The following is a 24,073-nucleotide window of genomic DNA, read 5'->3' as shown; positions in this document are numbered from 1 at the left end:
ATTCGAGATAATAGAAGCATAAAATGATAAAAAGTCAGCTTACAGAATTAGCAGCCTTGCAGTATTGGCATATTGTGATTGTATGAAGACAGCAATCACAGAAGTTGCTTCAGTTGTTTCTCTTCAGATAGCAGAATTGGCAGTGACTCAAAAATACAATATGAATTGCAGCATAACCACTGATACAAAAGGGAATAAACAAGAACAATGGAGACCCTTTTAATCAACCACTTGCTTTTTTACAGGCAGTTTTTAAAAGGTTATTTTATAATTACTTTGTATTTATACACTTATTTGCAAATGTGCTAGTACATACCACTGACTCAGTCTGAAAGGCACTTTTTTATATACTCACAGCAGTATGGAGTTGTTGAAGCCTCATGGAAATGATTCTTTTTCTCTGTCAACCATGCATGCATGCACGTGGATTTGACCTAAATATTTATTAATTCTCTGTAGAGAATATAAATACAACAATCAAACAGTCCTTGTATGGCCAGGCTCTGACAGTCTAACATTTCTGAGCAATACTGAAGTAAAATATTCTATGCATAGCTGTTCAGTTTGCATCTTTTAATGCACATCAGTGAGTTCAGGTGGCCTAAGTCAGTTTTTAGGGCACTCTACTATATTTTGTGATCTCTGTGTCATAAGAGGTTTATCTGAAACTTAAAGAAGTATATATAAAAGAGGTTTCTTTTGGTACTGACGAATGAGGATCCAGCACTAGTTGTCTTCTTCAAACATTTTCTGAAACTGAATCTGTCCTGTTCCTGGATTATAAATTTGCATGTTTGATGCAGAGGTAATTTTGGGAAGGGGCGGAAGGGGCGGAAGGGGCGGAAAGGAAGGGAGGGAGGGAGGGAGGGAGGAAGGAAGGAAGGAAGGAAGGAAGGAAGGAAGGAAGGAAGGAAGGAAGGAAGGAAGGAAGGAAGGAAGGAAGGAAGGAAGGAAGGAAGGAAGGAAGGAAGGAAGGAAGGAAGGAAGGAAGGAAGGAAGGAAGGAAGGAGGGAAGGAAGGAGGGAAGGAAGGAGGGAAGGAAGGAGGGAAGGAGGGAAGGAGGGAAGGAGGGAAGGAAGGAAGGAAGGAAGGAAGGAAGGAAGGAAGGAAGGAAGGAAGGAAGGAAGGAAGGAAGGAAGGAAGGAAGGAAGGAAGGAAGGAAGGAAGGAAGGAAGGAAGGAAGGAAGGAAGGAAGGAAGGAAGGAAGGAAGGAAGGAAGGAAGGAAGGAAGGAAGGAAGGAAGGAAGGAAGGAAGGAAGGAAGGAAGGAAGGAAGGAAGGAAGGAAGGAAGGAAGGAAGGAAGGAAGGAAGGAAGGAAGGAAGGAAGGAAGGAAGGAAGGAAGGAAGGAAGGAAGGAAGGAAGGAAGGAAGGAAGGAAGGAAGGAAGGAAGGAAGGAAGGAAGGAAGGAAGGAAGGAAGGATTTTTATAGTTTCCAGCGGAGGGTTTTGGGGTTGTGTGTGTATGTGCTTGTATTCTTTTTAAGTCTCATTTGACAGAATTGGTAGTAGGAAATTTGTAAAGGAAGACCAGAGCATATTTAACTATTCTGTTCCTGCACCGGATTGTCCAGGCATAATAGATGGAATACAATGTCTATAACTTGATACTTTGAAAGTCCCCCGCTCTCTTTTTGCCTAAGGTAGATCACTATTCTGCTATTAAAGTTCCTTTAATACTACCAGATTTTAAGCCGGGTTACACTGAAGTAAATGGGAATTGTTTAATTTATTTCACTGGGGACAAAAATAGGCCTTTGGGATATATCCTTCCATTGCTACTTATTTCCTTTTATTTCATCATTATATCATCATAAATACATCTTCATTCTTGAGGAAGTGGCAGTGGAGAAAAATAATTTCACTTCCCAGGAAAGGTCACATTATTTTCCAAATCTAGAATGAGTTGGGGGAAAAAACTTGGAGGAGCCCTCCAAATCTGTCCTGTAACCCAAATTAGTTAGTACTTGTTTTTCTTTAAACACCCATTAACATAAGCCTACATATTAAACGTGATTTGCCCCTGCCAATGTCTTACAAAGTTTCTTGCAATGCCAATCTGTAAATTTTTGCTAGAGGTTAGAAATATTTTTTTGTCAAAAAATTCCAACCTTTTGTGAGTGGTGTGAATCTGCTGGTGTAACATTACATGGAAAGCTCTGGCAACTATGTGGAACAGGTTTGAGCAGCACTGGTTGCCAGCAACATGTCTTTGCTGCTGCTCCCACTTGTTTTCCACGTTACTGAAGTTGCTCTAGCACTGGCAGCATTCAGGTTAAAAAATATCCTTAAACAAAAGCTCAGTGCCTGAGAGGATTTAAATAGTTTTTAAACATGATCCCACTTGGCAGGGAAAAATTGGGGCATTTTCCAGCAAGACTGTGATTTAAACAGAGATCTGGCTATCCGCACTTGAAGTGCCATGGGGACAGGGCCTCAAAATCAAACTACAATATATAACCAGCTGCTGACAAATCTGAGAACACTGGGGGTGGCAGTTATGAAGCAGAACATCATTCCCAGTCTTACTCCCACAACTCCCTTGCTTTTGGTGTCCTAGACATCCTCTTCTAGGATACTCTGATGTTTTGGATTCCTTGCTCCTGGACAGGGCAATGCAGCATGTTAACAACGAGGATGTCACAGCTGGTTCTGGTTGTCCCACAGGTAGGCTGCAATTCCTTGGTGAAGCAAGTGGTGGTTAACTTGTTTCCAAGTATGTATTTGGACCAGCAGGGTTAGAGATAGAAAAACCAAAAGGGAAGCAATCACATGGCGGAGACAAAGCACCAGGGTACACACTAACTCACCAAAATTACACATCCTTATATCCTCCAGGACACAGTCCTATTTAGATAACATTGTCACGTGCAGCTCAGCTGTAGGCTGATTGAGGAAAAGACCTTTTACAGTTTCAGTCAGGTATTCAGCACAGAAATCCTTGGAATGCTTTCCTAAATATAGGAGATATTTTATATAGTTGTTCCCTGCTGCTGTCCTCCACATCTTCATTATAACTCTTCTCATTTAACTTTATTTTTGTTTGGTTTTGGTTTCTTATGTGCACTGTAATCAGTCTCTTTGTCAGGGATTTTTAAACTTGAGCACATCAAGAATTTGCTCAGACTGTTTTTGGGAGGCTTAAAAAAGTATCATTTGTACTATTTAGCAAAGGGTAGCCTGTTAAACTGCTGAACCTGGTCTGATAGAATACCTAACTGGTATTCATACACAAGTGTGCTAAGTTTACAAAATGAACCATACAGGATTGAATAGCTGAAATCTACTTAAACACAATGAGAATTCTATTGCTTTTTAATATAAGATGTTCTGAAGTTGCTGTAATTTCGATGGGAGTTCAATATCTGGAGCACATCCAAATCTAATTTGGAACCTGGGTTATATTTACTACCAATTTCAAGCACAGATTTTTTGTAAGTTTGTTCACCCAATCTTATCATGCTGTGCCTCTTTTCCTTTGCAGTTACGCAGAGTCCACCAAGCTCTACTCAAATTGCTAATTAGCAGAAGTTGAATGCTTCTATTTAAAGGAGAAAATCAGGTGTGCATTCCTTCACTTTTTTTTTCCCACAGAAACTTAATTGTATGAGTTTCTGTGGTTGTTTCATTACTTTCACCTCAAATATTTTCTTTAAACAGTTCCAGAAGACGATGGAGGTAAGACCTCTGTGAGACAAGTCTGAATGTTCCAAGATTTCTCTGAGAGAATGGAAGGGGAGATGTTTCTCAACACAGCAATCACCTCCTGCTGTGCTACTGTTGATGTCCCACAAAAAAAGGAGGTTCCAGGAATACTTGCAATACAACAGACAGCAATAAATGTCAGTTAAAACAACTTTTGTGCCATTTGAAGTGTTTTTTATCATAATAAAATGTATTTAAATTCTTCTCTCACTGAATGAACACCTGATACAAATGCCATTGCAGTAGGAAGGAAGCTTTGGTCAACTCACTCTGATTACACCACTACCAGTCTACGGCACTGCTCCTGCTGTTGGCTCCCAGGGAGAGCTCTGATGGCACAGCAGCAAACTGCTTCCACTGAGTGCTCATACTTCTGAAACCGCTTCTTTTGACTCTCCTCAGGAAAGCATAATTTTAGTTTGCAACATACCAGTTAACTCAAACTGCTGAACTGTTTTTCTTCCAGCACAATTTCTGAGGCATTAAATCCCCTTAGTTTAGATGTATGTTTTTAATTTCCTTTGTTTTTCAAAATAATAAGACTGTACTTAATTCAGGTTAAATATCATGACACTGATATGTTAGACAGAAATGTTGTTACTGAGAAATCAGCAGTTACATCTGAAGAGAGCTTCCCACATTTTGCACGGTTTTCTGACAAAAGGAAATAAATTAACTATATAGTAATAGGAAAGAAAAGTTGACTAAATGATGCTTTCTTTACTTTGTGTCATAGGGGAGAAAAGGCAGTCACTCAACACACAGAGGAAATAGAGTTTAACAGAATGTTTGGATTACAGTGTGATTAGATGGCAGACCTTATTGTCACTATATATTACTACAGGCAAAAAGCTGGAAAAAATGTATTCTGGCTGTCTATGGCAGGTGTGATTTTCATCATATCACTTGGGTAATTGGATAGACCCATTTTCTAAGCCAATTCTCCCAAATGCTTAAATGTGAAAACAGTGATTTCTCTACAGCTATTTTCCTCTTATTTTATTTGCTCTTTTTGTGTGTGTGTGTGTGTGTCTGCATAAGTAAGGCTTTTATTACTTTAATTCAAATTGTACATGCTGTACCTCTCTATGCATTTATTGTAAAAAGGTAAAGTCCCAGATTTGTAGACTCCACAAGTTTGAACAAAAGAGGTAGCCCAAAAGATAAGATAAATACTGTCCAGGAGATGGAAACCAACACAATCTATATTATACTGTGCAGAATTTACACAATAGGGACTTACTGAATGTCTCCTCTGCAACAAATACTTTAGTCATTTGACTTTTTACCACACACTAGGGAATCAATCACATGATAGAAAGTCCAAGAAACTAGAATACATGGGCTACAGAATTCATAGAACTTCATACTGCTCTCTTATTGATAGTCCATCTTAGTCATATTTCAACCTATATGCATACTTCTGTCTTTCATAGTTTTGGCACAGACTGAGATATCTTGTCCCTTTGCAAATCTGAGACTAGCATTCAGAAGGGATACTAACATTCATTTCAACTTCAGGAAAATGTTCTCCTACACCATTGCCAATGTTATTTGCTATCAGTGAGCTTGTTTTGTTTAGGACTGAAAAGGCAGGTGTTTGGGTGCAGGCCTGTGCAGACACCCATGCCCTGTTGTGGCAAATTCTGTCTGTCTGGCAGCGCAGCTGGACGTGCAAACTGCACCTTCCCCAAGAATGAATCAGGTAGGCTGATGGCAAAATGATAAAAAACCTCTATAACCCCCCCCACATTTTCTGGGGCATGAATAGCAGCTGAATTTAATTTCTGAGGTGACTTCTTATATATTCTGGCTTGACCTGAGAGTTTTCTGAAAGACTCACAACTCTGCTAGCAGTTAGTGGGATTCTTGTTATAGGAAAAACTCAGCATGGTTTTCCAAGCACATCAACTGGTTCTGTTGTGAGCCCCACCTCTTTTGACCAGTACTGTGGACATGAAATAAACACCTCTACTCATCACTGTCTGACATCCCAGCTGCAAGTTCAAAGCATATGCTTCAGGCTTACAGTCACTGTTCAGATGCTGAGGGCGGTTGTTTTCTTCTCATGAATATGAATATCTTGTTCAAAATAAATGCTGGCAATCTGTGATGGCCTAAGACTGAAAACAATTCCAAGTTAGTCTAGGAGGTTGTCAAGAGATCAAAAATACCATCAGTGTATGAGCTGATGCAACTTATTGCAAGTTACATAAACCAGGAAGGCATCTTAATGGAGTGACTGATGGCACAGCAAATACTAGTGCAAGAGGCTTTTAGAGTTAACCCATCATTTGACTTACCTTTCTGTCAGCTGAGAAAGATTCTATTCACCTGCCTAACATTAAATAATTAAATTTAACTAGCTACAATAAACAGTGTAGAAGAAAAACAAAAATCAAAGTAAAAGATACATTGTATTTTGTAAGGTGGGACAGAACATGAAAGCCCCTGGTATAAAGAAAAAGTACCCAAACACACACAGTCCTCTGTTAAGACCTGGAATTTTTTACAAGGTGAAAAAACTGGTCTCACTGAAGAGAGTAGTATGTCTTCCACTAAGTCATTCAGGTTTTAAGGTCAGGATCAGACTGAGGTAATTCCCTGTGTTTAAGAACCAGGGAACATTTAATGGATATGACAGAATTCATAAAAAAAGCACAAAATACCCCTGACACTGGATACACCACCCTATTTTATTTTATAGAAGTCAGAAATACAATTATTCTGAATGTACAGGGAATGCTGGTTTCCTTTTGATGTTCTTTAGTTTTGGTGATAGGGCAAAATGGGTTCAAACAGCTTGAAGTAAGAAAAAGCAATGGAGGTTTATACTGTTATTAGATAAAGGCTTAACAACTTGTCCTTTATCCTCAGTTACACTAAGCTGGTTTATTGTAGGTACAGGTAGCTTAATAGCGGTGACAATGTGAGTACACCTGGTTTGCAGATCAGAACTGGGCTGATACAGTTGCATTGAAGAAAAACCAACAAATGAGTGAAAATTCACCTTTAGTGAGAATGGAAATTAAAAAAGAAAAAAATATAGCTGTAAAATTAACTTGAAAAACTAAACCCATGTCAGCTTTCAAGAAGTGCTGGCTGGATGCTAAAAAGTCAGAGGATTTTTTCCCAGACAAATAAGTTTCCTTGGAAAATACTTGAACCTAGTGAGCAGCACTAATGAGATAAGTCTGTAAAACTTTCTGTGCCATTAACAGCAACAGCAAGAAAAATTAGATGTCACAAAGGATTCCAGAGTGTTTTCTCCCCTTCCCAGACTATCCTACCTGCTTTCAGAGTAGCATGTTGCATAGTCTGTAAAATGCAAAGCCTGCTCTTTACTGTGCCTAGTGGAATGCCCCCAGTCTCTAGTTAACCCAACAAAACTGTATTTTCATCAAGAGGAAACCAAAGTTAATCCCTAGAGTTTCAGAAATAATAATGATTTTTAGAAGTGTGGATATATTTACAATTTGCATCACAACAGCAAGTAGAGAAGCCAAACAAATTGTGAATTGCTTAATACTGGGCAATGTGCAAACAAAGCACAAACATCACAGAAATATGCAACCTAAACACACCAGAGGGTAAGAGAGGAAACAAATATGCATGCTAAATAATTACAAATTTCCAAAGCCAGAATAAAAACCAAGGGAAGTTACAGAAAATATATTAGAAACCTAATTACCATCAAGGTTCTTGAAAGTGTAAAAAATGCTATTGTTCATGGAGTTTCATTTCTGTCAGGAAAAAAGGACAATAAATGAAGGTATGCAGATATTTCATTGCAGGCTCACAATGAAGAAACTATATCACTGCAGCTATTTAGCAAAGTTCCTTTCTGATAGAAACAGTACTATTATCTGAGAAAATCCCATTGAATTTCCATTTGGTGAGTTTCTTTTGTTTAAGGATTTTCATTTTATTATGTGGAAAAGCTCTGAGCCACTTTGCCAAGTTCAGGTCTTTACATGTTGAGTGAGACGTTACTGCGTCAAGAGGACACACATTCTTTTCCATTCTCCCCACAATTTTTTTGTCAGTGGTAAATCTGTCACACTACTTGGTGAAAGAGCACCTCAGCCTGTGTTTCAGTTGTCTGGATCTAATTCAGAAAAATACATATACTAGCTCTAAAGCCTTAAGGGAGCACACGTGGTGCATCAGCTTCCACACGGGTAGTTATCAAGCCACATACAGGGACTTGGATGCAAAACATATAGATTAAGAAAGTTTGTTGGTACTTCTAGATGAAACTTCTGCCTTTTCTGGAAAAAAAAGCACAAGTTTATGTCCTTACCCTGGCTTGTTCATAGAGAAGAACCAATTAGAGGAAACACTGGGAAGTGAATATCCTCAGCAGCTTCTTCTTTTACCCTAAAAGAAGACAAGCAAGGAGTTAGCTTTTCTGCTCCAGCCCCACCACGCCCATCCACTGGGCTAAGCTCCCCTTAAAACTGGCAGCTGTGATTGCATTCTCCTTCTGCACTGGCCATGAGCAGACCCTTGCAACTGACCGAGCAATCAGAGTATAACACAATGCCTCTTGAGCTACAGTAAGAGACCACATTGCTGGTTCCTTGCCTCTGGCAGCTGCAAAACAATGTAAGTTTGCCTCAGCTGCCATCATGAATCACAGAATCAGCAATCATTTAGTTTGGAAAAGAACTCTAACACCACGGAGTTCAGCCTTTGACTGATCACCACCTTGCCAACTAGAACATGGCACTGAGTGCCACTCCCAGGGGTTTCCTGAACATCCCCAGGGATGGTGACTCCACTACCTCCCTGAGCAGAACATTCCAATGTTTAACAACCTTTCCATTAAAAAATTCCTTATGAAGGTATGAGGGTAGACAGTTGCTACTGTGAGAAAATGCAGCTATGGTCAGCTAATGGAACTCAGCAAGTAGATGTCTTGATTTTGCTGGTACATACCTTCACTGACATGTATATGGCTACGTCAGAAATGGAAGAATCCTGTTGTGTTCATGAGTGTTATACTCACACACTACTATTTAGTCCCAATTAGTGTGTGTATTTTATTGCTCATTTGAAAAAGCAGACAACACATTTTTAATTATAAGCTAATTTTTCCCTTTTAAAATCAATCTTTTCTTTTTTCACAGACACCATCAATACCAGCAATGATAGATTTTTCTACCTGTTTTTTGGTGTGTTAACTAGCAAACATTCTTAACCACAGAGCGGGAAGAATGACATTTACCATGAAAGGTTCATATAAATGTTGAGTATGTCCTGCCTGGCCATTTCTTTCAGGCTTTGGCATGAGGCCTTGAGGACAGCAGGAGAGGAAGAGGATTCTTAAAGATAAAGTTCTTGCCTGTCTTTGGATATGGGAGAAGTAATCAGTAAAACTAGTCAGTAATACAGGCAAGACTGTCACAGAAGAAAGAAATCAGGAGAATTGTCAGTATTTAGTCAGAAGTACATGAGAGAGATACTTGGAAAGTGGTAAAGGCACCATGACTGCACTTTTGAGGAACTAACCATAATAAAACAGAATAAAAACTGTTGGTCAGAGCACATTTGTCCAACACAGTTCAATCTTCTGGAAGGCTTGAGTTCACTTGCAAGCATGGCTGGCTCTATGAACAGTTCATTCTCACACACACCATGATTAGTACTTTGTTAGCAACGATGGCAGCTGCATACATACCATTAGTGCCAGGAGCCTGGCACACAACTGTCCTCTGACAAGCATTTGGCATATGCTTTCACAATGCAGACGAATCTTCTGACTCTGCTGCTAGACCTGGTCTGAAGGGGCTGGCATCTTACAGGTTTATGCTGCTGGCTACACAATGTCACTTTGGGCACACCAGTGTCTGTGGAGACACATGACAGCGGAGAGGCCTGAAACCCTGAACTGGTACCAGAGGCATCCAACACAGATGTACTGTGGGTGCACTTGACATATCTCTGTTCCTTGAGAGGAATTGCTGTGGGAAACTGCTGAAACTGTGTTCATCACAGTGCTTGATGAAAATGTCACAACTCTTTAGAATATAATGGTACTACTAATGTAGGCAGTACTTCAGGATATCATTACTGTGCTAGCAGTTTTGGCCAAAGTTTTCATGGTGCTTCTGCAATTCACCTGCTCCTGCATGAAACATAACCAATAAAAACTGGAAGTTCTTACATCTCATACTTTGAATGTACAATATTGAAACAACACATTTGCATTGTGTTCCCCTTATTGGTTCATATGCTTATGAAACCAGATATTTCTGCTGACATTTTATGTGTAAATATGCTTACTCTAAACACTTCCATGTAAGTACACATTATTTTCTGCACAAATGCAACAAAATTGATTTTAGCATGTCTTTTTCAACATTGCTTTGCTCCTTCTCACAACAGTTTCTCATGAGTGAAGTCCTGAGGAACAGAGCTTGAGGAAAAAAATGAACTTGTGGTTTTAAACTAACTGGATCTGCACCAAAATTCTGGATTAAGTTTCTGGTTTTACCACATACTATATATATATGACCTCAGGCAAGTTATACTGTCTATTTGCCATCTTGAAAGCAGGGATAGTAATAGTTTCTCTAGGTAACAGGATTCTTATGAAGTAAAATCCATGAAGAGTAATGATAATCTTCATCAGAATGGAAATAACAATTGCAGCTGTTCTTTGTAGGTATAAAATAAGGCCAAGTGCCATGTCCTGAACTTGGGTCTCAGCAAACCCATGCAGCACTACAGGCTGGGGAGAATTGGCTAAAGAGCTGCTCTGCAGAAAGGGACTTGGGGATGCTCCTTGAGAGCTGGCTCAGTGTGAGCCACGGTGTGCCCAGGTGGCCGGGAAGGCCCATGGCATCTTGCTTGGCCTGAACCAAGAGCAGTGTGGCAGCAGGACAAGGGACGTGATCATCCTACACCTCGAGTCTGGTTCTGGGCCACTCACTTTAAAAAGGACATTGAGCTGCTGGAGGAAAGGGCAACAAGGCTTTTGAAGGGTCTAGGAAACATGTCTTATGAGGAGTTGCTGAGAGAGCTGGGTTTCTTTAGTCATGAGGAAGCCCAGGGGAGACCTCATTGCTCTCTACAGCTCCCTGAAAGGAGGCTGTAGTGAGGTGGGCATTGGTCTCTTCTACTGTGTCTGGAGTGAGAGGATCAGAAGAAATGGCCTTCAGCAGAGACAGGAGAACTAGACTGGATATTAGAAAATTTTTTTCACTGTTAGGGCATGTCAGGCATTGGAACAGGTTGCCCTGGGAGGTGGGGGAGTCACCATCTCTGAAGGCGATTAAGAGGCATCTGGATTTGGTGCTGGGTGATGTGGGTTAATGGTTCAGGGGTTACAATGGTAGCACTGGGTTGATGGTTGGACTTGACACTTTTAGAGGTCTCTTCCAACCTTGATGATTCTAGGGTTCTAAATAAGGGTATTCATCTTCTAAACACACAGAGCAAAAACACAATCTGCAGGGCACTGTTCTGAAACTTGTTTTCAGTGACTGACTCTTGAATGGAAGATCAGTGTCAGGACATGACTGATGGAGACATTTCTCACATTATGTCCTTCTGAAGGCGAATTAGACACAAGTATATTGGCGGGCACAAAGCCCTCTCAGAAACATATCCAAAATTGTAAAAACACAGCCTGGAGAAATAATAAACCATAAATATGTTGACAATAATAAAAAAAAGTATCTGGCACATTTTTCACTTTAATCATGCCACCAAATGAGCGGCACAATGTGCAAAATCAGGAAACGTGCACAGGAGAGATGGCAGCCTAACTCTGTAAAGAACCACGACTTGGCAGCAACACGGTGTCACCAGGTATAGCTTCCAGCCACATTTCTGCACCTAGCAAGCAATACCTCAGATTGTGTACTCATCGTGTTTCATATTTGAGTCATGCTTGCCACCTTCAGCATTTTCCCCTTATCATTCACTTTTAAAGGCAATGTATGATTTGTTGGAACGGAGTGGAGATAGCTCTCTTCGAGAGTCACAGTGGCACCATACCTATTTTGAATCCAGCTACAGGTGCAGAGCACCCTCGATGACTCACCACCTCTCTGTCAGCAGCTGAAGTGACTGCCGGGGAACGGGGGATGTAGGACACTGAAATTTTACCGACACGCAGGGCGGGCTTGCTGCTGTCAACAGCTGGGGGTAAGAAGACAAATCCCCTTCTCATTTCCTTGTCCGACCACAAGCATGCCAGCTTTCGTGACCTGCTTTTCGCCACTCCTTGAGGCCGTGGCGATGCCAGCACATTTTGGCTAGGGAAGGGCCAGCGCTGGGGTGCCGCTGCGGTGGGAGCGGAGCGGAGCGGGCCGGGCAGGGAGCGCTGCGGCGCTGCCGGAGGTTGGACCGCGCGGAGGCGGCGCAGGAGGAGCGGGCGGCACCGCGATAGCGCTGACGGGCAGCGGCAGCCGCTCTTTGTCCCCTCCCCTCCCCGGCGCGCCCAGCCCAGCCGGCAGCGCGGAGCGGAGCGGGCCGGCCTGGGGATTCCCTCGCCGCGCCGCCGAGGTCGCCATCTTCACCCCCGAGCTCGCCCCGGACGCTGCCGGCCGGGCTCCCGGGGAGCCGCCGGGAGCCTGCGCCGCGCCTGCCCGCTGCATGTGACCGGCGGGCGGTAGCGGCCTCCTCCGCGGATCTCGGCTGCGTCCTCCTCCGCCCCCGGCGCGGCGGGGAGGGGGCGCGGGGCGCCCGGCAGCGGGAGACGGAGGTGCCGGGGCGCGGCGGGCACACAAAGGAGCGGGCGCCGCCGTGGGCAGCGGTGAGTGGCGGGGCAGGGCTGCGGGGATCCCCGCGCTCGCCACCCTGCGCGGTACCTGCCGCGGGGCTGGGCTGCGGCCACTCCCTTTCCCGCGGGCCCGCTGGCAGCGCTCGGGGGGTTGCGTTGCGCCGCCGCCTGGCACCGCCGGTGTTTCCCGCAGCGCCAGCCCCACGGCCGGGCACTGCGAGCGGGGGCCGAGCGAGGTGCCCGGGGCCGGCGGGGCCGGTGCTGGGCGGGGCGATGCGGGGGAGGCTCCGGCCGCGCCGCCTCGGCAGCAGGCAGTGCCGCGGGCGCGGCGGGTGATGCTCAGCCGGAATCCCGCTTGACGCGCGGACAAAGAGGAGCGAGCCACAAATTTGGTGGTGGGCGATTAAAAAAAAAAAAAAAAAAAAAAAGGATTTGGGTTTCCTGCGTTTTGTGGTTTTTGTTTTTTTTTTTTTTTGGTTTGTTGTGAGGCTTTTGGCGGGTGGGCTGGGAGGGTTTTTTTGGCTCTTTTTAATGCCGTCCGCCCCCGCCGGGTGTCCCGAGCGGGGCAGGTGCCGCGGCGGGCAGCGGGCCTGGGCTCGGGCAGGGCGGGGATGCCGCGGCGCCGCCGTCCCGCCCAGCCGCGCCCCGAGCGGCTGCGGAGCCCCGGGAGGAGCGCGAGGCCCTCCCGGCAGGGCAAGGAGCGAGCCGGGGGGCAACAGCCGTGACCTCGGTGCGCCTCCAGAGAGGTGAACTGGCCTTTAGCAGTTCTTGTTTGAAATGTGGCGCTTGGCTGCTGGGGTGAGCGTGCGGTTTTCAGGCAGATTCTCCGTGTGTGTGACCCTGTTCGCTTACCAGAATTGTAACTCTTCCATAGGAGAACGTTCCAGGAGACCGTCAGGCCCTGTGACATTTAACTCTGAAGCTGGATATGCATTAAACTGTAAGTTTTCCAGTGTTGTTTCCGAATGTGGATTGATGAATGGAGTGATTATTTAATGTCTGCGAGATGAAAACTTGAGAAGTAATTTAAGTGAGACCCTAGGCAGACTTTTCCCATGCCTGTTGCATATATATGTCTCTCCTAGACTGCAGTAACTGGTTAAAAATAAAAAAAGTAAAGAAAATCTGGGAGAAAGTGATGCCTTAAGTGCTTGCTATAAGTGTTAGTGTGATGGATCTCACTTAATCCTCCAGGGCTGACAGTCACCTTTTAGATTTAAATCAGTGTATAGGAAATACCAGTAAGCCTAATACTAGTGTGTTTCTCTGCATTTGACTGAAATAACTGGGATTGGATGCTGCTTTTTCCACACTCATAAGGCATATTTAGTCAATTATTTTACTTAGGTGATCTGATTAATAGCAGCTCATTGAAGGTATAGATACATTTCTGAGTTGTTTTTCACAGTGTTAAAATACAGATGCATTTTTGAAAGAAGTAGTTAAATATGAAATTTCTACTGTAATAATGGGGGTTTTGAGAGGTGAAAAGGACTGTTGTAGATGAAATTGCAGGAAATGATCAAGCAAATGACTACAACCACTAATGAAATAAGTAGCAGATCAAATAAGCAATGAGATAATTCACTGTACAAATTTACTATATACATGAACTTCATTGTATGTCAATAGCTATATCACTGCTCATTTAAATTTGGGTTTTCCCATCAGCTTGAGTGAGAAGCTGGGACATGGATATACCTGTCTAAGCATCTAAAGTGATTTTGCTAGCAAGTATGAGTTCTTCAGCGTTTAAGACACTTCCTGGTGAATTTTCTCTATATTTAGGCCAGAGTTCTATAGCTTGCAAATTACATCATACATGCATATATACATATGTTATATGTTATTTGTGCACCAGAGGAACAAATAACTCTAAAACTTTTGTTCTATGTAGCTTGTACAGAGATATTACAGTTAAATTATCTTTTGTTCTGTTTTGCAAAAAAAAAACCCAAACTGTCAACTTACTTGTGCTGTCATACAACCGTACAAAATAAATTTCTTTTGAAGCCTGCTAGTAATTCTGACTCCGTGAGTGTTTTGGAAGTTCTGTGGTGGCTTGGTGTGCAGTGTGATGGTCTATGGCAAGTCTTGACATAGTGGCTGATCACAATAGGGAAAAGACAGAAATGTTTCAAATATCCCCTCAAGTAAAGGGAAAAAAAAAAAAAAAGTTGATTCACAAACAGGAAAAGGAGATGAGAAATTGAGTATGTATTCCAGCTTTCTTTCTGTATATTTTACTGTGCCTTTTTTAACCTGTATATCAGAGGTTTCATTGCAGTGATAAAATATTAACCCTAAAATGGTTCTAAAAAATCAGATCATGTGTCATAGCATTGTTACAATAAACAAGAAGGATTATATGTCTCATTTCGTCTCTTTGCCCAACAAGAAGTTGCTTTTCTAGGAGTAATGGTTTTTGGTGGTGAAATAGTGCTAATCAATAGTTGTTGCTGTAATTGATTGTCCACTGCAGAGGAGTCCATGTAACACCCATTAACTTGAGCAAGCTTGCACAAACTCTGAAGATACTTGTGCCAGACCTTTTGACCCTGTGGTGGGGGTGAAGGGGCTTCTTTTTTTGCCTCCTGAGTTTCTCCTGCCTAGAATTGCATTGTTAGAAAAAATACTTTTTCCTTCACTGACGAGGAGAACATATTTTATTCTGTGGTATGTCTTTGAGGTGACAGTTTCCTGAAGTTCAGGATTATTCCTTCAAACTAGGAATAGCAGTGAGATACTTGCTCTGCTTAGTGTGATTTATAGACCTACCTTTTAGGCATGAAGAATGTGGAATTAAATGACTCAATAATGGAAAAAAGAATCCTGGTGTTGAAGTACTCCCTTGAGATACTGCTCCTGTTAAATTTTTTTATTGTTGTTATTTTATTTTCAGTGAACTTAGCTTGACAAATTAAATGTAAACTTGGCATACAATACTGCTAAGGAAAATCTTGTGCCAGTCTGTTTTGCATACTCTGTCATGTTTCGTTTTAGAACCCCCTGGGCTCTGGTCAGTGTCAGTGAGTGCTTGGGTAGAATTCGAATGAGACTAATTTTCACTTTTGAGTGATACACTTTGCCTATTTAAATCAGTTTTCAGCAACTCAGTTGCAGCTCTTGATTACACTTGACAGTGTGAGTTCAGGTAGTGAGTAGCAGTTTATCATACAATTCATTAGTGCAATACATGTATTTCCTAGCTATGATTCTAGCAAGCATTATAGACGGCTGCCTTACGTAAACATATGTAAAGACTTATCTTTGGTCACCGCCTTAGCCCTGGGTGTGTGTTTCTCGTTCTACGCCTCTGTGTGCATGTAGATAGAGAAAGTGGATGAAGGCTAGCGTGGCCCTTGTTCCTCATGCCATATTCATTAAGATGTGTTTGTGGCTACCATAACTGTTTAATATTAGCCATCTTCTGTCTCCTAGTTTTAATACCGGCCTTGTATTGTGTAGCGACTAAAAGAGTTTTTGAGGAACTTAGGGTGTTGTGAAAGTGTTTGTCACTGTTTTCATACTATAAAAGTGGGGGAATTGCTTTCTAATTTGTTCTGAAGGACTGCAGACAATTGACTGCTGAAATACGAATGCCTGTCTCTCAATCCAGTTTTATCAATGCTCAAAGTATACTTAGCAGGGTTGACATGAAGGAGTTATTTTTTATATTGTAGCTGCTATATTGCTTTTGTGTTAAAAAAGTACTGAAGCAAAGTGTATATCACTGCACAAATAAATTATTTTATTTTTTGAGTAGACTGGATGTAGATGCACTAGAAAAGCAGTCACATGATGTTCTTTCCTGTAGCCAAGTCTAGGAGGAAAATGAAGGAGAGAGGGGGAGGAGGAATGCTGCTCTGAAGGATGCTAATCTTGAGATGGGTGGATTGGATTAATTTTTCTTTAAAGAAAATCAGTTGATCTGAAGAGAGGCTCTTGAGTATTCACAGTCACTTAAAGGTTTCATGTTATTTTGATGAAGCAAGTCTGTCTTGTGTGATGAGTGTCTCATTTTATTGTAGGACTAGCAATGATAAGAAATGATGATGAATTCAAGGAAGAGGCAACCTGAAGCAATTGAATGTGGGTAAAAGAGCAAACAGCTGCAGTGAACATGTTTAAGTGTCCTTAAGTAAAGGGCAGATTGAACAGGAAGTTTAGCAGCAAGAAAGCTGCCTATTAGTAGCAAAGTGAATGTAGGAAAATTAGGCTGGTGAGCGTCCTACGAGAAGATCTTGGCTCAATGCCCATTACATAGATGGTAACTCTGCCTGAGGACTCCTTTGGTCTTTCTCAAATGGAATGTTTTGTGTGTGCTTAGAAGTGGATGTGTGAGATGAAGGGGTTGTCAGTCATAAGAGGAACAATGGTTTCTGTTGACTGTTCACCTCAACAACAAGGGGAAGAGGAGCTGCCTTGCCCATATAGAAGGCAAAGTTAAGGGCATGCAGACCTACTTCAGAGCAGTCTTACGTAGTCTTTGTCAGTATCACATTAACAGAATGGATTAGGAAGAGGGTGTAAGGAGGAAGACGTAAGGTGTAAATGGAATTTTTGGCAGGTTTTATGTGCTTCTTCCTGAAGCATAACTGACCTACATTAATTTCCTCTTCTAATTTATTTAGGTTTTTTTGTCCAGTCAGATTTGCAATATTTGTTGTGAGACATCAGAGGGAGAGCTGATAGTGTGACTCTTGGGGATGTCTTGTGCAGGGCTAGGAGCTGGACTTGATTATCCTTGGGGGTCCCTTCCAACTCAGCATATTATGTGATTCTGTGGTGCCTTCTGTCTGCACGTGCATTAGTGCATGAGTGGTGCCTGGGAGAAAGCAAGCTTCTCATAATTGCACTCCCTGAAGAGCTAGGAACTGTACAGCTTGCTTCTGTGTTATGGCTAAGCTATATTCAACAAACAACTGAAATGAGTCTCTGTTGTGTTCAAGGGTTTACTTATTTTGCTGATGTTGAAAGTAGGGATCATGTTGTAGGCTGACATCTAGTCATGTCAGAGGTCTATTGAATTGCAGTTACCTGAGCCCTTGTTATTAAAAAACAGTTACCTCAGTTCTTCACTGGACAGAGTTTAAATCCTTTCCCTGCCATACATAAATTGTAACAGATGTGTGCTGGCCTGTGATGAGGTTTGTTTGCATTGCATAAACCAGTGCCTCTGTGTTGGGGAAGAGGTGCTGGAGGAGAAATTGCCGTTCATCTTTATAGAAAAGGAGAAAATTTGATCTAAACAGTAAGGGGCTTGTAATGCTGGGAGAGTATTGCACATGGAGATGACCTCTCTGATCTAGTAACTTCTCACAGCTAAACAGTTAGAATGCTTTGAGTTGCACTTTAGGCAAGCAGGGATAAAATACTTTATCCATCTAGGCTAAAAAAAAGAGCTATTTGTTTTATCAATATATAAACAGTACAAGGGCAAAACTGTGCATGAACCAAGTAACTGATTACAGACTGCATCATGCTTCGCTGGGTGTTTTGGTATCTTGTACTTTTTTACAAATCGCTGTACAACTCAACCTGTTTTTTTTCTAACTGTGTGTGCCTTGAACTTTATCAGTTATTACAAAGAGTTCCAAAAATGTTTCCTTACAAAGCCTTCTTTTCACAGAATAGAAAGTGTGTTGTCACCAAAGCCTCCCCAGTTAAAATCCCAATTGTCCTCACAGAAAAAATAAATGAGTGCCTTCAGACTGAGGTTTGTGAATTCTGTCTTAAATTTAGTACCATTTATGTTTTAAAGTTCTGGCTTATCTTTGTATGGGCTTGATGTACTTTTCCCATGCTTCATTTTTTGAATGGGGCCTTTAATCATCTTTTTTGTAGTCACTCACTGAATTTGGAGACCAACTGTTTAAATCTCTTGCAAAAATAGGACTTTTCTAATTTGCAGCTGGCTTCCTTGTCAAAACAGTCATGCTGCTTAGTACTGAAATATTATATGCAGAAAGTGTCTTGTTACATTTATTGGTTGCTTTTATCTTACAGCTCATATTCAGTAAGTCTTGTGCTGTCTGATAACACCTCTTTTAATTGGCCCCATGTGATGCAGCTATTAGCATCAAACACCAGTTGCTAGAGGAATTCCACCTTTAAAGCTTCCTGAGAACAATTTTTCGCTTGAGCTCAACTACCTCTTTCTTCTCTTACCCCTTCAAGTGAATGGTATCTTGCCCTGGTATATTTGCACTGAAGTTCTTTTCTAGTAAGCTGAGTTGTATAAGGTTTGTTCTGCCTTGATATAGTTAAAAAAACCTAAAATTGATGTGAGAATGTAGTTTCAAGTTTAGTAGTCCTTTCACTTGAACTATAAAAACAGATTTTGAGATACAGTAGAAGCTGTTTCCTCCAGCCAAAATTAAGTATAAGTATTTCAGAAATAGGAGTTTACCCATTTTATTTGGTGTAGACATGTTCAAAAAAGTTAGGGTACAGTGGACTGGAAGAAAGGCTTAAAATGCATATTTTAAGTAACACCTAATTTTTAATGGGAGGAAAATGGGAGCAGGGAGTAGTCTTCACCAAATAACACCAAGGTGTTATTTTTGGTATTTCATGCACTCCTTCCTTACTCATCCGATTTTTCTGGTTATAATTTGCAGAGGTAATAGAAAACTAAGCTTTGATGCATTCTGTTATTTTACTTCTTTTTGGTTGGTTGGTTTTGTCCTATCAAAAATCCATCTTGCACAAATGCTTAGATGATGTGCTTACAGTAGGAGCACATCACTGGTACAGCCAGAGTTTGCTACATAATCAAGTCTTTATTTTAGTGTTGAAGTAGGGACTTTTTTTAAAGGATAAGTCTAGGTGCGTTCAGCTCTGCTATTTCTTATAATTGTACCTAGTTTTCTTCTAAGGTGTCTTGAAAATGTCAAAGCCTTGTGGTACTCTTCAAAAAATCTTAGTTCAACTTGAGACTATACATTGAGGTGAATTTCAAGGGGCAATATATCGGTATAGACAGTTTCACATGTGGACCATCCTCTAGGGTCTACTGTATCCAAGCTTCCTGTAAGCTTTTTCTGTAGAAGAACCTCTAAACCGGTGCATTTACTTTCCATGAATGTTTGCTAAGTGGTGCTTCCACTTAGAACAGGCCTTTTCTGGGAAGACAGCAGGAGTGGTGACTCCTTTCGTCTCTAAGCATTGCAGGTCAAACCCTGGCTATGATTAAATTAGTGGTGAAGCTTTCACTGGGATCCTAAATTCGTTACAATTTAAAGTCTGCAAAGCAAGACTTTAATAGCTGCAGCTCTGCAAGAATTTATTTGTGAGAGTGATACCAGCCATCAGCCAGCAGTTATGGTGGAGTCGTATTTCTTGTATTTCTTCAGTGGGATTGCAGATACTTGTGTCCAGAGGTGCTCACAAACCAAAGTGTGAGCATTATCAGTTTATATAGAGAAAAATACAGATACTGGAGGTTGTGGTGGATTTGGTTTTTAACGTATTTATTATGTGGTTGGGGCACAATTGTCACCTGTGCTCTCAGTCCTTCGTCCTTTGTGTTGTCAGGATATATATGTATTCACAGTAAAATGATCCTTATTTCTTAAGATTATTTTATTATTATTTAGTTCAGTTGAAAATTGTAATAGATAAAAGGAGACTGCATCAAGAGTGATCCGGCTTGGGAGAAAGTCACAGCAGGCACAGACCTGTGACAGTCCAAACAAGTGTGCATTTCAGTGAAATAGTATGCAAATTAAGAATTCTATTAAAGAAAATATGTTGTTCTGAAAGAGACACTTCCACAGATCAGATAGGTACTCAAATATTCACAGACGTAATGGATGATTCTAGATTATGCTTTTTATACTGTATATATGCTACCTCTTTTTTCAAATTCTTAAATTTTGTTATTTTTCTTTCAAGGACAGAAGGTGTGATCTGAAAGCTTTGTTGCTTTGTTTCTTCTGGTTGAGATAATATTTAGATATTTTTGTCACTTTTCTTCTGTACAGACAATTTTATCAAACTATTTGTGACTTAATGTCTTTTAAAATGTAACTTAATTTGTGTTTGCATCTATTCAAAGATGCTGAGGTCAAATGTTGTACTGTTCTGAAGTCCCAGGCAGCAGATTTTGCAGATCACCATGGTAATGTGCGTGTGTGCACGTGGGAGGAAGGCTAAAGTTGGAATCTGCATTAACAGAATCTGTTAATATTACATATGCTCAGTGGCACTAGCACTGCTTGTTCTTTGACATGCGTGTTCTTTGACTGCACGTTCTTTGCTTAATTAAAAACAAAATAATATGATGGAATTAAAAGCCCCTATTGTCTGATTTTTAACTTTTTTATTTTCTCTGTGTGTGTATGTGTGTTTCTGAAACAAATCTACTGAAATAACAAAATACTATTGGAATCTTCTTTCTGTTCAGAAAATGGCATATGATGATCTTGTAAACTAGCAAAGAAGCTCCACAATTTCTTTGCTCCCTCTCTGAGAACTTATGGATAGACTTCAAAGTCATTGTGTTACAGCTAGAGATATCTTCTAAGAACACTTCCTACTCATAGTGCATGTTCTGGTGATTTCTGCCAAAGCATTGTGAATGTTTGTTTCTTGATTTTGGGTAAGCATATTTGGGTTCTTTTGTACTTGCAGTTGTTTTCTTGGATACAGAATTAGTTCTGACGTATCATCAATGCTAGTTTATTTTTTTTTTTAATAAAGAAGAACTGTGTTCTGTTCTGAAACTGGTTCTTAATTGCCCTTAGTAGTGATTACAGATAAACTTAAAAATGCCTGTGAATTTGTAGGAAAAGTGGACAAGAGAAAGTTAAAGCTGACTTTTCTTGTCTTTTTGTTACTGTAGTCTAAATAAACTTGGAAAAATTGCAGACTTGGATGAAGAATGATTTATTTTCCCCATTGCTATATTGGTTGTCTCAAGCCTGAAAATAGAACAATGGAGACGGTGAGGGATATAGAGGGGAAGCCATACAAAACGTGAGTGAGGTCACTCAGTTTGCTGAGCCGGGTGGAGACAGGAGAGACAGAGACCTCATCGCAGTCTACAACTTCCTTGTGCGTGGAAGAGGAGCAGCACTGGTCTCTGTGATGACCAGTGGCAGGACCTGAGGGAATGGTATGAAGCTGCTGTGCTAGGAGAGGTTTGAGTTGGATATTAGGAACAGGTTTTTTACCCAGAGTGTGTTTTGTTCCTGGACAAGGCTCCCTTAGGAAGTGGTCACAGCACCAAGCCTGACAGAGTGCAGAAGTGTTTGGACAATGCTCTTGGGCTCATGGTGTGACTCTTGAGGCTGTCACGTGCAGGGCCAGGAGGGGGATGGTGATCCTTGTTCAGCACATCATATGATTCTATGAAATTTTAATTACTTGCAACAACTTACTAGTTTAAAAATATTGATCCACTGCTATTGAGAATTATAGGCACTGATACAGTGCCTATAATGCAGACCAAGTCATTATGACTTTTGTTTAGATGGCCTGAGATTCTAGGCTTCTTAACTTTTTCACTGCATAGGCAAACCTTATAGCAAAACAACCAAGGAGTTGAGATGCTCTTGCTGCAGTAAAGTTCAGATGAATCACCAGAGCTGCCTTTGCCACCAGTAGAGCAGAGTTATTAGCCTGGCGTGACGTGAACATTCAGACTGTTCTTGGGAGGTCATCTGGAGATCTCAGCCATCTGTGCATGCATTCGCATTTCTTGGTGCATTTTGTTTTTACAATGCTATCCACTTGTTGTACACAATCTGTCATAGCAATAACGCTTATTACTGTGATATTTTTCCTTCAAAATGCCAGGCCCTCTTTTGAGAGTGCAAGTGTGGGAAGTGATGGCTTTGACAGTCTTTGCCTTAGGAAAATAAGCTGCTTTTTCAAGGCTGTTTTTGTGGGGGCTGAACATCACTGTGTACGCAGTGTAGTCATTTGTATATCTAGTGACTTGCTAGGTCCTTTTTTGCATTTTGAGGAGAAAGATACTTACCATCTACTAGACTCTAGTCTAGTAGATAAAGCTCTAAGTGGAGCTTTATCTCTTTAAAGCTCTTTAATAGACAAAAGCTTGAGGGTCAGTAGGACTTCAGACAGTGAACTGTTGTAGTTTTGGGTGGAATTTTTTTTTCATTCCATCATTCCCTTGACCTGTCTACTTCTGTTATGTACAGGATATGTAGTACCACACAGATTGATTGTCACCTGGGTGATTTAAAGCAGACGGATTTTTCATATTAGATTTTGAAGAAAAAATTCATCTTTTATCTGATGAATCAGTGAAGTTAGTCATGTCAGGTTTTCAAAGTCTGCATTGGCAGGTGTGAAAACAGAGGAGGAAGGTGTATTTAGTAGCAGGCTCTGAAAAGCATGCTACTAAATACACCTTCCTCCCACTGTTTAGAAAAAAAAAAATAAAAGCCTTTATGGTAGTAAAATAATATTGAGAAAGAAATATTAGTACACAGTACTTCTTCTTTCATTTAGAAAGGTTTAGCCTCTCAAACTTTTTCATACATACTGAGTTTCTCCATACTCAAAATTCAGTGTGTCTAATTAAAGTGAAATGCAAGGTTTCACCCTTTATGTACCTGAATTTCTGCACTTTCTACTTCTAATCCCAAAGTACCTTTCAGTCTTCTCCCTAGTGTGTTCATCTTCTGAAGTAGGCATGTGTGTCTTTGAGACAAGGAATTTCACTAGAAAGAGGAGAAATAGGAAAGCCTGGTGCCATTACAGCTAAACATGACCTGGAGACCAGTCTTCTGGGTGTCTGACACCTACTAGTTTCTGAGAGAATTATTTGCCTTTTTTTCTGACTTGGGAGGCTTTCTGGAGGCCAACCAAGATAAATGCAAACATTACAAAGTACTGAAATATCTTAGTGTCATTGTCTTGCAAGGCTCTCTTGAGAACAGTATTTGAGGTGAGGAAAAGGCATTCTGAGGTAAGGTTAAATAGGCCACTGTCCCAAGCCCTCTTGTAGGGCTAAATTGCTGAATAGAAGTATCTTTCTCCTAAAGAAAGAGCGTCTTTCTTCTAAAGACATACCTTAAGTGTAAACTCCATTTCTACTTCGTCCTCTAAGGAACTGTTTTTGAGATTTATATCCCTGTGATAGGAATGGGAGAAACTGAAATGAACCTTCACAATTTTTTTCAACTTATATACTGTATGTCTCTTTTGGTGCCAAATATGTACAAGTCTAAACTCACTGATGTTTCACTGACTCCATTCATTATGGTTCTGTGTAATTAATTGCTGTACCAATTACAGGCTTCATAGTGAAATAATAAAATATGCTCTATGGGCTGTCTGTAATTTTCTGTATGTATGTAACTTTGCCTTTGACTAGAACAGAATGACGATTTAAAATCTGTGTGTATATATGGTGTTTGTCTACGCAGATAAAAATTACATAGGTGCTAGATAAATCATGGGTATTTTTTCCATTCTTGTTTTTTAATAATTTTCAAAATGATGAAAAAGTTCCAGATGAAGACAGTGAAACCCAATGCAAACTTTAAATTTTGATTTTCTAATGGATAAAACAGTGAAAACTGCTGAAGTTCACTGTTTTTTTCTTCCAGCAGACAGGACTGAATGTTTGCAGACTACCTGTTCATGTATTGTAAATTCACG

At 41.0% G+C, this 24,073-nt stretch overlaps 1 protein-coding gene and 1 long non-coding RNA gene across 6 annotated transcripts in view; both read left to right on the top strand.

The window, feature by feature from the left end:
• Positions 1-1,350: 1,350 nt before the first annotated feature.
• Positions 1,351-3,823, top strand: LOC135289878 (uncharacterized). Its single transcript, XR_010352607.1, has 4 exons — positions 1,351-1,640; positions 2,558-2,664; positions 3,482-3,559; positions 3,658-3,823. It is a non-coding gene; the product is annotated as an uncharacterized LOC135289878 (long non-coding RNA).
• An 8,013-nt stretch (positions 3,824-11,836) lies between these two features.
• CDC42SE2 (CDC42 small effector 2) overlaps positions 11,837-24,073 on the top strand; it is an 83,389-nt gene continuing 71,152 nt past the window's right edge. The window contains exons 1-2 of one of the 5 annotated variants that reach the window (XM_064405754.1): positions 11,837-11,859; positions 13,311-13,376. The gene's annotated coding sequence lies outside the window, so the exon portion shown is untranslated. Of the gene's footprint in view, positions 11,860-11,938; positions 12,470-12,691; positions 12,832-13,163; positions 13,183-13,214; positions 13,235-13,310; positions 13,377-24,073 lie in introns of those variants that run through there. The other 4 variants (XM_064405752.1, XM_064405753.1, XM_064405756.1 and 1 more) reach the window with 4 other exon arrangements.

Source organism: Passer domesticus, chromosome Z, assembly GCF_036417665.1.
Source record: "Passer domesticus isolate bPasDom1 chromosome Z, bPasDom1.hap1, whole genome shotgun sequence".
Classification (NCBI taxonomy): domain Eukaryota; kingdom Metazoa; phylum Chordata; class Aves; order Passeriformes; family Passeridae; genus Passer; species Passer domesticus.
This window is presented reverse-complemented; position numbering and strand designations above follow the sequence as displayed.